Source organism: Coffea arabica, chromosome 9e (assembly GCF_036785885.1).
Source record: "Coffea arabica cultivar ET-39 chromosome 9e, Coffea Arabica ET-39 HiFi, whole genome shotgun sequence".
Taxonomy (NCBI): domain Eukaryota; kingdom Viridiplantae; phylum Streptophyta; class Magnoliopsida; order Gentianales; family Rubiaceae; genus Coffea; species Coffea arabica.
This window is the reverse complement of record NC_092327.1, coordinates 5089065-5102814: the sequence shown is the minus strand read 5'-3', so window position 1 is coordinate 5102814 and position 13750 is coordinate 5089065. Positions and strand designations below refer to the sequence as shown.

Genomic DNA, 13750 nt, shown 5'->3' with positions numbered 1-13750 from the left:
CAAAGTGACATACAAAAGTTGTCAAAAGTGAATATATACACGGTTTGCCAAATTGAAAGTGAAAACGGCCCTAAAAATACATTTAGGGTTTCACTTCATATACAATACAAAAAAAATATACATCTAGTTCATTCGGCAACCATCTATCAAGATTCATTCCAAAAGAGTCATATTCCTGTAAGGAAAACAAAAGGAACGGTGTGAGCTAATTGCCCAGTGAGATACTATCACTTACGCAACCCAGTGCATATAAGCATCAAACTTTCATTCAATATAGTAAAATAAGCAAAGGTACACGTCAAATATGGTGATAAAAGGATACGGATGGCTCTCAAGAGCCCTTTCCTCGTTTGCATTTCTTGATCGGACGTCATTGACTCTCCGTCAATGTTCAAAAGTAACCAACCGTAGACTCCACTTTACTCCCACTCCTTCCACCTAACATACCCCTACCGGGCCCGAACTCCAAACACTTGCACTTTGGTATTACTCGAGTATACCGGAATCGAGAGTCTCGCATACTACAAGATTCCATATAACTTTACCCAAGGTTCATTAATTGGCACGACCAAGCCCTCGCCGGCTCGATTCAATCAACTACCAATGGGGTTGAGCTCAATGATAACATTTGTAGTCGTTGGATACTCATCCAATCACTTCACTTTCATTTCATTTCATGTAACATTCCAATAACATGACAACAATGATATAAGGCATATAAGTGAGAGTGATAAAGTACACTTTCACTTCAATCAAGTCACATTCAATTCACTTCAAGCAATTTACATTCAAAGCCATATAGTAACATACAAGTGAGTAGTACTCACCAAGGTCAGTGCAGATACCTCCCAAAAGAGAGCTTTAATCACCAAGAAACCCTAAAATAATCCAAGGAAAACAATTGAAGGTTCCACTTTCAAAATCGAGTATACAGAATGCACATGTGAGGCTCGACTACCAGTCGTATGCCTCGCCAAATAATTACTTAAGCAAGGGTGCAAAACATGATTTTTGGTAACGAAAAGGTAACATGAAGACCTAGGCTCAAACAACCCAAAAGCCCTTCGTTCAAACCACAAGTAAATCCAACTAGCCTTCAAGAAAAATTTCGGCAGCATATCCCTTGTTTTTACCTATTTTCCAGCCATCATGGATTTATGATGTCCTCAAATCAGTCCCAACATCTCGTACAAAATAATCTTATTCCCAAAAGCCGTTCACTAGGCTTAATGGCATTCAAGTACCAAATTTAGCTAGGAAATGACCGGATATGGAAGTCAAGCCCTAACTAGTCAAATAAATACAAGAAGACTCGATTATAAGTCATAAACCAATTCTACATACTACCAAAACAGGGTTCCCTAAGCATATACAAATATTAGAGGAAACCAGAAATTTCGGAAATGCAATTAGCTTTGGCCCTGAAAAAAAATAGTTTTTGTCCTCATTTTGCGGTAATGGCACAAATTTCACTACGATTATCGGATTAGGGTACAAGACCCACCATTTCGAAGCTAAAGGACAGGGCTACAACATCACAGAAGGTCACTCAACCCAGTTTTGAGTGTAAACAGGTCAAAAATGCAAGATACTACATCAAAAACGTAAAACAGATTCACCAAAACGCATTCTAGCGGAAACATCATAACTCAGCCTTCCTAAGTCCGAATCCAGAAATTCCAAAACCATCGGAAATATAAGAAACAGGGATAAATTTTATCAGAAGGCCTCAACAACCAATTCGGAAGCAATTCCAGCCAAAACAACCAATTACAGGCGCAGTTCTTACATTCGGGTAAAACCAGAACAGCAATAGTAATTTTGACTTTTCTCATTCTACACAACTCCAATTGACCTAAAATTTTGTAGGAACCTCTAAAATGTCATTCCCTACAACTTTCATGTTTTAAGCCAAGGCCAATTCGGCCTCTAACTAGGACCTAAAAATTCGGGCAGAATGCTCCCACAAGAACCCTAATTTTCTGAAATTTCTTCCAAACCAAAAATTGGTTGCAATTAATCACTTTTTCCACCTCCTAGAGTCATTATACATCATTTCCAATCACCATACATGACCACATAATCATATCCATATGAAAACAGAAAAATCCCCAAAAATTATAAAACTTCATCATTTCAACCACAAATCAAGAAATAATCCATAAACTTGCATCTCATACTACCACTAAGCATGATTTAAGCATCGATTCAAGAAGGAGGGTGGTTCTTCACAACTCACCTTAAAAACAAGAGAGAGAGAGCAATTGGTCACCTTAACCTTCCAAAAAACCTTCACACAACAACCCACAAACACTACTTGAAGATGTTTTATGGAACAAAGGCAAGTTTAAATGGTTGGTTTAGTGATTTGGAGCAAGATGGAATCAAGAAATTGAAGAGGTTTTCTTTCTTTCCTTGCTTAAGAGATTCGGCCAAGAGGAAGAGAAGAATGAGGGATTTTTGGTGAATTTTTGATAAGTGAATATTTAACGTACATTTTGTATGAATTTGGCATTAATTTTTGGTATGTTCTGAGAAGATTAAGCCATATTTGAACTCTTTTGGTGATAATTGCTTAAATATTGATTAAGGTTTCAAAAAATTGATAAATGAGTGAATTAATGCGTTAATCTTGTGAATTTGTGAAGGTAATTGATGTATGAAATTCATGCACAAGTTCAAAGAAATGTAAGGGTCATCCAGAGGACAAAGTACACAAGAAATTAGGAGCAAAAATGTAGAAAAAAGAGAAGAAGTGAAAAACTGGAAATTGGTCAACACGGATCCGAGCTCGGATCCGTGTGCACAAGATGGATCCGAACCCTCGTCTGTACTTCTGGCGGAGAGCATCCGAGGTCAGGACGATCCGACCTCGACTCCTCGGATCCGAGGCTCGGATCTGTCTCTCTCCTCAGCAAGTGCAACAGCCGTTTTTCTTTACCTTTTTCACAACTTTCCAGCTATTTTGAGGGACAGAAATCGGTGGCACATGCTTCTGCAACAAAAGAAAAGACCAAATGAGTATGGACAAAAGGAAATATCATATCTTTGACTTCTTTTTACAAAATCTGAGTGGAGGAAATTATGAAGTGAGAGGAATGGAATTTCTTCCACCTTTTATGCAGAAACACAGAGGAGAAGCAGAGGATGACCATACGTAGCTAGTTTTTCATTTTGTAACAAGTTTCTCTCTAGTTAGGAGTCTTGGAGAAGCATTTTGTCTTTGGAGTTTTTCACTTGTAATCAGATTGTGCAAGAGCATAGCAGGAATTAGAGAGCTTCACCTTCAGTTGGCTAAGCTTTCTTTCATCTTTCTTATACTTGTACTGTATGATGTTTTGCAGCAATAAACTTGTGATTCTGATTGTTGAATCATACATGAGTAGCTAACTTTCTTCATCTAGGGAGTAGATGAAACTTATGGCTAAATAGTATAAATTGAATGTGATTTACACTTGTTATATCTTGTATTAACTTGTCTACTTGTGTAGCTGTGATTACTTGCTATTGATTGATCACCAATAGTTTGGTTATAGTTGTTATTGTTCAATGAGAATTGGTAATAACAATGGAAACACATGAGTAGAGCTTGAGTTGTATGTTCATGAAAATAGAGATACACGTAGGTGGATTACTTAGCATTTCATGAAATAAAACAGAGTAGTAGTAGTATTTCACCATGAAAATAGGGAAATCTATATTGCTTTAGGCCATTTCATCATGAAAATGAGTCTTGGAAACTTTGGAAATGAATCTGTGGTTAAGCAAGAATAATAGCAAGAAGTAAATCCATTCATTTGTATTGTTTATGCCATAAGTGGAATCTACATCCCTAGAATCTTCCTTAAGTGAAATTTCTCTATTTGCATTCAGCATTTGTTAAACTAGATTTGTATATCAGATTTGTAGATTACAGCATTAGATTTTCTCTGCTCAAATTAATTGTTAGTCTAAATAATAGAGAAAATAAGGGCTTAGTAATTGTTTGAATTGCTCCTCGTGGGATCGACCCGATATACATCTTGTACTACAATTGCGACCTGTATACTTGCAGTCCAACGGGTGTAAAATCGGAATTAAACTTGCATTGATACAAAATATCCCGTCAAGTTTTTGGCGCCGTTGCCGGGGAGCGGCAATATTAGGGCCTCATCATCTCTATTAATTTAGATAAATTTCATTATCTTTATTCAAGTTGTTGAATTAAAAGTATAAAAATTTTCTCTTGTTTTTGTTTGTAGTGTATGCACCGATCAAATCGAGGAGTTGTACATTTCGATCCGGAAATTGAAAGAACATTACGCAGACAAAGGAGGAATACATCACATCAAGAGGAACAAGAGGTTTGGCAGCCAATAGAAGATATTTTGATAGAATTACAATTTGAGGAAGAAATGGCAGAAAATGAATCAAATAGGAGAATTCTGCGAGATTTTGCTTTACCGGGAGCACAAGGATCTCAAACTAGCATTGTAAGACCAACGGTAAACGCTAATAACTTTGAGATAAAACCATCACTGATTCAAATGGTACAACAATCTCAATATGGAGGTAATGCTACTGAGGATCCAAATTCTCACTTGTCAACATTTCTTGAAATTTGTGATACAATTAAGTTTAATGGTGTTAGTGAAGATGCGATTAAACTTCGATTGTTTCCATTTTCACTAAGGGACAAGGCTAAGGTTTGGCTACAATCTCATCCTCCAAATACTTTTACTACTTGGGATGAATTAGCTAAGGCTTTTCTTAATAAATTCTTTCCACCTGGAAAAACTGCTAAATTGAGAATGGATATAACAAGTTTCTCTCAACAGGAAGGAGAGACATTGTATGAAGCTTGGGAGCGTTATCGGGAATTGCAAAGAAGATGCCCTCATCATGGTCTACCCGATTGGCTAGTAGTCCAAACATTTTACAATGGTCTCACCTATCCAACAAAGACACATGTAGATGCAGCAGCGGGAGGAGCTTTAATGGGAAAGACAGCTGAGGAAGCTCAGCAATTGATCGAAGAAATGGCTGCTAACAACTACCAATGGGCAAACGAACGAGGTAATTCAAGGAGAACCGCAGGTATGCTTGAAGTAGATACCTTGAATATGTTAAGTGCAAAAATGGATAATGTGGTTAAGATGCTTAATAGGCAAGTTGGTTCTAGTTCTAATCAAGGAGTAGTTGTTGCAAGTTGTACCATTTGCGGCGGAGATCATGATGATTTTATGTGTTCTAGCAGTGAACAGGTTCAATATCTCAACAATTACAACCGTCCACCCCAAAACAATCCATACTCCAATACTTATAATCCAGGATGGCGTAATCACCCGAATTTTGGATGGAAAGATCAAGGGAACCAACAAAGACCAGTTAATCCACCAGGTTTTCAACAAAAGCAAACACTGCATGAGTCCAAACCAGCTTGGGAATTGGCAATCGAAAAGCTAGCTAATGCATCAAATGATAAAATTGAAAAGTTAGCTAGTGCCACTACTCAACGGTTTGAAAGAATTGAGGGAAGAATGGACCAACTCACCAATATGTACAGGAATGTTGAGGTCCAATTAGGCCAAATTGCCAATGCGGTTAATAATCGCAACCAAGGGGATTTACCTAGCAAAACTGAAGTGAACCCAAGGGAGCATGTGAAGGCCATAACCCTCCGTAGTGGTAAGGAATTAGTTGAGCCGCCAGTAGTTGGAAGTGGAAGAGAGTTTGAAAAAAGAGAGAATAAGAAATTGAGTGAGTTAAAAGAGGGAAGCAAGGAAGAAAAAGGGAAAGAAAAGATAGAGGAAAATGAACTGCAAATGGAAGATGCAACACCAATTCCTCCACCGGTGCCATTCCCTCAAAGATTGAAGCCTTCAAGAAATGACAAAGAATTTGAGAAATTTGTCAACATTTTTAAACAATTACATATTAACATTCCTTTTGTGGATGCTATTTTGCAGATTCCTTCGTACGCGAAGTTTCTCAAGGAGATAATGACCAGGAAAAGGAAGTTGGTAGACAGTGAGACAATTGCATTAACAGAAGAATGTAGTGCAATCATACAAAACAAATTGCCACCCAAATTGAAAGATCCAGGGAGTTTTACAGTTCCTTGCACTATCGGTAATGTAGAATTTTCTAAAGCACTTTGTGACCTTGGTGCAAGTGTGTCATTGATCCCTTTAACTGTGGCTAGGCAATTGGGGTTGAAAGAGTTGAAGCGTACTAACATTTCCTTGCAATTGGCTGACAGGTCTATTAGACATCCAATGGGCATATTGGAAAATGTGCTCATTAAAGTGCAGAAATTTATTATTCCTGTCGATTTTGTTGTTTTAGATATGGAGGAAGATGTAAATGTACCTATTATACTTGGTAGACCATTTCTGGCCACTGCAGGTACAATAATAGACGTCAAACGAGGTAAGTTTAAGTTTCAAATCGGTGAAGAGGAAGTGGAATTTGATTTGAGTAAAGTAGAGAAATATCCCTCTTTTACCGACCATGTTTATTCGGTTGACATATGTGATGAATTGGCATTAGAAATGAGTCAAGTAAATCTTGATAATGATTCTCTTGAACTTTGTCTTAATGGTATAGGTATACAAGAGGAACAGATTGAAGAAATGACTGAATTTTTGCAGGCACAAATTCCTTATAAAAGGAGAAATGCATACGAGGCGTTAGGACTGAGCAAAGGGCTACCTCCACCATCATGTGAGAAAGCACCGCAGCTTGAGCTTAAGCCGCTGCCTAAGCACCTCAAATATGCATTTCTTGGAGAAAAAGAGACACTGCCTGTGATTGTAAATTCAGCATTAAATGAGGAACAATTAGACAAGCTCTTACGTGTTTTGAGGAAGCATTTAAAGGCTATAGGATGGACAATTTCTGATATCAAAGGAATTAGTCCAACTATTTGTATGCACAGGATTTTATTGGAAGAAAATTCTAAACCAGTGGTTGAGACTCAAAGAAGGTTAAATCCAAACATGAAAGAAGTGGTAAGAGTAGAAATCCTTAAATGGTTGGATGCAGGTATAATTTTTCCAATTTCTGACAGTGTGTGGATTTCTCCTATCCATGTAGTACCAAAGAAAGGGGGGATAACCATAGTACATGGTAAAAATGATGAAATGATTCCCTCTAGAGTTGTGGTTGGTTGGCGAGTCTGTATTGATTACAGAAAATTGAATGCAGCTACTAGGAAGGATCATTTCCCTCTTCCTTTTCTTGATCAAATGGTAGAAAGATTGGCCGGATATGAATTTTATTGTTTCTTGGATGGTTTTTCAGGATACAATCAAATAGTCATTGCACCAGAAGATCAAGAGAAAACTACATTCACTTGTCCTTACGGTACTTTTGCATTTCGAAGGATGCCTTTTGGATTGTGCAATGCACCGGCCACTTTCCAACGATGCATGATGGCAATTTTCTCTGATTTTAATGAGAAAATTATGGAAATCTTCATGGATGATTTTTCTGTATTTGGATCTACTTATGATGATTGTCTTAACAATTTAGATCTAATTTTGCAGAGATGTGAAGAAACAAACCTTGTACTCAATTGGGAAAAATGTCACTTCATGGTTTGTGAAGGTATTGTGTTAGGCCACAAAATTTCCTCAGAAGGTATTGAGGTTGATCAAGCCAAAATAGAGGTTATTGAGAGAATGCCTCCACCAACCAATGTGAAAGGCATTCGTAGCTTTCTTGGACATGTGGGATTCTATCGGCGGTTTATTAAGGATTTTTCCAAGATTGCTAAACCTTTATGTGAATTACTTGCAAAAGATGTTCCTTTTCAATTTACTGATGAGTGTTTACTTGCTTTTAATAGGTTAAAGAAGCAACTTGTCTCCGCACCTATCATAGCATCACCGGATTGGAGCTTGCCATTCGAATTAATGTGTGACGCAAGTGATTTTGCAGTTGGGGCTGTTCTTGGGCAAAAACATAATAAGCGACTTCATGTCATTTATTATGCAAGTAAAATGTTAAATGAAGCTCAAGTTAACTATGCAACAACAGAGAAGGAGTTGCTAGCAGTGATTTTTGCATTGGATAAATTTAGATCATACTTAGTAGGATCTAAAGTTATCGTTTATACTGATCATGCAGCACTCAAGTATTTGTTAAATAAGAAAGATGCAAAACCGCGATTAATTCGATGGATTTTATTGTTGCAGGAATTTGACTTGGAGATCAAAGATAAAAAAGGATCCGAGAATTTAGTTGCAGATCATCTTTCTAGACTGGAGAACATGCAGCAAGATGACCATTTGTCCATTAAAGAAGAATTTCCAGATGAGTTTTTAATGGCAATTTATAAGTCACCATGGTATGCTGATCTAGTTAACTTTATAGCTAGTGGAGTGATACCTAATGATTTGAATTCTCATCAAAGAAAAAAATTCTTAAATGATGCTAAACATTACTTTTGGGAGGAACCATTCTTTTACAAACATTGTGCAGATGGAATAATTAGAAGATGTGTTCCGGAGGAGGAGGTACATAGCATTTTAATGCATTGTCATACTCTTGAAACGGGAGGTCATTTTAGTACTACTAAGACTGTAGCAAAGATATGGCAATCTGGATTTTATTGGCCTACTATGCACCAAGATACTAGAAATTGGGTGAAAAGTTGTGATCAATGCCAAAGAACCGGTAATATCTCAAGAAGGAATGAAATGCCTTTGACTACATATTTGGAAGTTGAGTTATTTGATGTTTGGGGCATTGATTTTATGGGACCATTTCCTAGCTCATATAATAACAAGTACATCCTTTTAGCAGTTGATTATGTCTCTAAATGGGTGGAGGCCATTCCTTCACAAACTAATGAGGCTAAAGTTGTGCTTAAGTTCCTGAAACGGAACATATTTTGTAGGTTTGGAGTCCCAAAGGCAATAATAAGCGACGAAGGTAAGCATTTTTGTAATAAAGCTATTGACACTTTGTTGTTTAAATATGGGTGCAGGCATAAAAAGTCACTCCCCTATCATCCTCAAGCTAATGGACAAGCGGAGTTGGCCAACCGGGAAATTAAAATCATTTTGGAAAAAACAGTAAACCGATCAAGAAAGGATTGGTCAAACAAGCTTGAAGATGCTTTATGGGCGTATAGAACGGCATTTAAAACGCCGTTGGGAATGTCTCCATATAAGCTTGTTTATGGGAAAGCATGTCATTTACCTGTGGAAATAGAACATAGAGCTTATTGGGCTGTTAAAGCAATTAACTTTGATTTTAAATCTGCAGGTGAAAAGAGAATGCTTGAGTTAAGCGAATTGGAGGAATTGAGGTTGACTTCGTATGAGAATGTCAAGATTTACAAAGAAAAAGTGAAATTTTGGCATGATAAACATATCCTCCCTAAGCATTTTGAACAAGGGCAAAAGGTTTTGATGTTTAACTCAAGGCTTAAATTATTTCCTGGAAAGCTTAAGTCTCGATGGTCCGGTCCATTTGAAGTGGTTCGCATGTTTCCTTATGGAGCAGTGGAAATAAAAGGAGAAAATGGTGCTCCATTCAAAGTAAATGGCCAAAGATTGAAGCTCTATTTGGCAGGAGAAAAAGTTCCTAAAGGGGTAATTTACTCCTTAGGAAATGCAAAGGAGAATTAAAGAAGTTATAGGATTGTCGAGCCAACGACTATAAACAAAAGCGCTTGTTGGGAGGCAACCCAATAATAATAGTGTATTTGTGTGTTTTTAGGTGTTTCTTACATTTTGGCGTGATTTAATTGACTAATTAGATATATTTCACTTGTTTGTAGGAGGTACGGGAGTTTTATCATCCATCTCGGAGGTGCACTTGAAGAATATGTGTAAAAGGGAGTTTTTCTTATCAAATTGTGTTTTAAGTGCTCAAAATTCCCATGCATATACATACATTGTGCATTTCAAGTATATTTAAGTGAGTTTTGGTGATATCATGGTTATAAAGGCTCATGGACTCATTTGATATACATTTAATGCTCAAAAAAAAAAATGCCATTTTAGTGTAAAAATGCAAAAATGATCAAAGAACCTCACCTCTCGATTTTCAATGTAGATGTGTTTGTTGTGTTTTGAGAGGTTGGATATTATGTTTATGGTATATTACATGTGCATGGGACGTTGGAATTGAGAAAAGGGATGTCCAATGTGTAATTTGGAATTGGCCGAAAAAAGGGAGAAAAAGTTTGAAAAAAATTGCAGTTTCTGCAATTTGTTGCAGAGACACAAGGATCCGAGCTCGGATCCTAAAAGCCCAGACAGATCCGACCGCGGATCCATAGATCCGAGCTCGGATCCATTCCAACCCAGACAGATCCGAGGGCTCGTCTGTGTTTCTGTTGGGGCTGATCCGAGCCCTATCGGATCCGAGCCCTTCCAGAAAGGATCCGACCTCGGATCCTTTCACGATAAGAAAGGAAACGAGGCCTCGGTTCCTCATTTTTCCAGATTTTTTTTTTTTCTCTCTTCGAAACCCTATTCCCTTTCCTCCAATCTTCCATTTCATCCATAACATTCCCAATTTTTCACAACAAAAACCTTCACTAACCTCTTCTGAGCATTAACCCTTAACAATTTGAAATCAAAAACATCAAATTGAGGGGTTTTGATCTTCAAAACGCAAATTAGGGCCGAATTGAAATCTTGCAATTTGAGGTCGCGTTTGGGCTTGGTTGTTCTCCATTTTTGCATCATTATCATCCTCCATCATCACTCCATCTATTTGAGGTAACACATTTCGAATTTCTGTGACATTTTATATCTCTCATTTTTGTATATTTTTAGTTTTTCAATATATTTTGCTAATAGCTTAATTGTTGCAAATTCGTGATATAATTGTGATACATTGTGCTCAAATCAGTTGCTATAATTATTTTCATGCTTATTTGTGTGAGAATTATGGATTTGGTGATAGTTTTGAGATTTCCTTCTCAATTTTTGGGCTTGAGCATGTTAGTGGTTTAAACTTGTGAATTTTGCTTTCTGTGAATATATGAACTTGTTCAGAGAGGTATAAATCACTGTTATACCAATTGAAAATGATATGCTAGAGCAATAGCCCATTGGGTAAAAGTGTGTGTTCCCGATCAAGTTAAGCACATTGAACCACTTTTACTTGAAATAATTAGTATTTGGATTAATTGGGACTCATATGTCGTTAACTTAAGTGTTAACGAGTGTTATGAAATGGATTGGAGATATTCTCAAGTGTTTGAGTGTTCATTCTTGCAAATGGATATAATTTAAAATTGTTTGCACTTAATATGCATGAAATGATTTCTTTACTGCTAATATCCTTTCTGAGTGTGGGAATTGGATTTGACAATTGTTAGAAAGTTTATTTGTTTAATTTTGGGTACATTTTGGCAGGGAGTTTAGCCCTTTTTCAAGGGGAAATTCTGCCGAAATTTTCTTAAATTCTTATTTAACATGTATGAGAGAGTTTCTATCGTCTCTAATAAATACTCATCTTGTTTATAGGTGCTATGGCTCGTACAAGGAGGGCTCGTATTCGTACTCCTACACCATCGTCAAGTGAAGAACATACACCTTCTGTGCATGAGGAGTCGCCTGAGGAAGAATCCCCTTCGCCTGAATCACCACCTCGATCTCGCCGGAAAACTGCATCCACTAGCCGTGACGAGCCAATTCCTGACTATGATACCACTCGTTTCACCTCCCTCGAGAATCAACAGTGGTACGAGGCTGGTTTGGACAAAGAGATTATCGTTGAAAAACATTTGGCACCGGAGGTGGATGCACACTACCACATCTCCACGGTATTTAAGCGACTCGGATGGGAGACTATACTAAATTTGCCAAAACATTACTATCCCAATCTGGTCAGGGAATTCTACGCCAATGTAGAAAATAAACAAAGTCACAGTGGCAACCTCATCGTCTCGTGGGTTCGAGGAAGAAGAGTGGCTCTCAATCGCGATACATTGAGACAATTCACCAAACTCAAAGATGAAGGCGAAGATGTCAAATTGACCAAGGAGTTCAAAGCTCGAGACCCTTGGGAAGTGGGAGAGGCCGTGGGACGGCTAAAGGGTCAATACCGTGAGCGAGGAAGTTCGAAAAAACTCACGGTATATGCCGACTCCTTCGAGCATCGGTACCACCTGATTTTCTACCTTTTTGCCTTCAATGTGGTACCGAAAAAGAGTGGCAAACGGGAGATCCGAAATAGCGATCTCTATTTTCTGGATAAAATGATACATGGAGTGGGTAGGCAATTGACTGGTATTCCTCTACCCAGCATTATCATCAGCTATATGCGAACCACAGCTCGTATGAGGGCCGGCGAGACTTGTTTTGGATTTCCTCGGCTGCTATCCCTCATCTTTGAGAAGCTCAAGATTCCCATTGGAACCCAGAGAGCTGTGGTAACTAGGTCGGCCGACGAGGTAAATGATTCGTTACTCAAATCCTTGGGTATTTCTACTGATTTTGGAGCTACTTTGGTCCGGGACACAGGAGAAGCATCGACTTCCACTCAGCCTCCGCCTCACACTGAACCACAAGCGGAAACTCAAGAGACGGAGGCACAGCAGACTCTTCCTCCTCCGGTTCCACGACCACCTCCTCAATCGCGCTCCAAGTGGCAAGAGCTTCTCAATGCTATTTGCTGTATGGAGACGCGAGTCGTCGAGCGCATTGACCAGACGGAACGGATGATGACTGAGCGACTCGACCGACATGATCGCCGTCTTCGTGCGATCGAGGATCATTTTCATATTCGACGGTCCCCTACACCGACACCTCATCAGGAGGAGGGCCATATTGGTACCTCACAGGGTCCTCATGGAGCCGAGGAGGCAGTAGACCCTCGTTCCCAGCAGCCATGATGCTTTTTAGCGCATTAGACCTTTTATTTCTTTATTTTTCTTTTCTTTTGTTAAGACAAACTTTGTAGCTTTTATTTTTCTTTAATTTAAATCATTTTGTGCTACTTATGGTATTTGGTACCCTTGTTCTCTCATTTTGGACAGAAAATGGATGAGCGTGATGATTAAAAGATTCAAACGGCATCACCACCTATTTTGAGGGAAGTTTCAGTTCTTTTACCTTCCTCTACAATGAGGACATTGTAGATTTTAAGTGTGGGGGAGGCATTACTTATCTTATGGATGGGTGATTGTGTGTTGAAATGCATGATTTTAGTTGTTTATGGCTTAAAAATGTTGGAATTATATGTGGAGATAGTCATGAGGATTTCATTACAATTCTTCCATAAAAATGGCCAAAATGTTAAAATTTTAAGTGTCTAATTCTTCCATTGGATAAAATGGTATGTGTATTTTGGAAAAGTTTAGTTCTTATTTGGCCTGGAATGAATTATTATGCAATTAGGATATTTACATTTTAGAAAGTATATTTGGTTAAATAAGAAAAATTATGCTTAGAATTTTGCAAAATTAATGAGATTTATCATTTTTACTTAATTTTATAAGTAAGTGATTGATATAGTCAAAAACAAGGCCAAATTCTTCCTTTAATTATACTTAGAGGGAAAAAGAAATTATATGTCATAAAAAAAAAAAAAACAAGAATAATATTATTATTTTTCTACTCCAATGATTCATATACTGAGTAACCGGGGGTTGGCATTTACAAATGTCGACATTCGCGTAAAAAGGTATTGGAATTAAGAGTATGCTTAGCAATTTAAATAAGTGAAATGTTGAGTAACCGGGAATTTTCACCTAAAAGTGTTGATTTTCGCGTAAAAAGACATTTTCATTATTTAAATA

At 37.7% G+C, this 13750-nt stretch overlaps 1 non-coding gene across 1 annotated transcript; it reads right to left on the bottom strand.

The window, feature by feature from the left end:
* Window positions 1–4781: 4781 nt before the first annotated feature.
* LOC140014910 (small nucleolar RNA R71) lies at window positions 4782–4888 on the bottom strand. The gene has a single exon (XR_011821657.1). It is a non-coding gene; the product is annotated as a small nucleolar RNA R71 (small nucleolar RNA).
* Between the last annotated feature and the right edge of the window lie 8862 nt (window positions 4889–13750).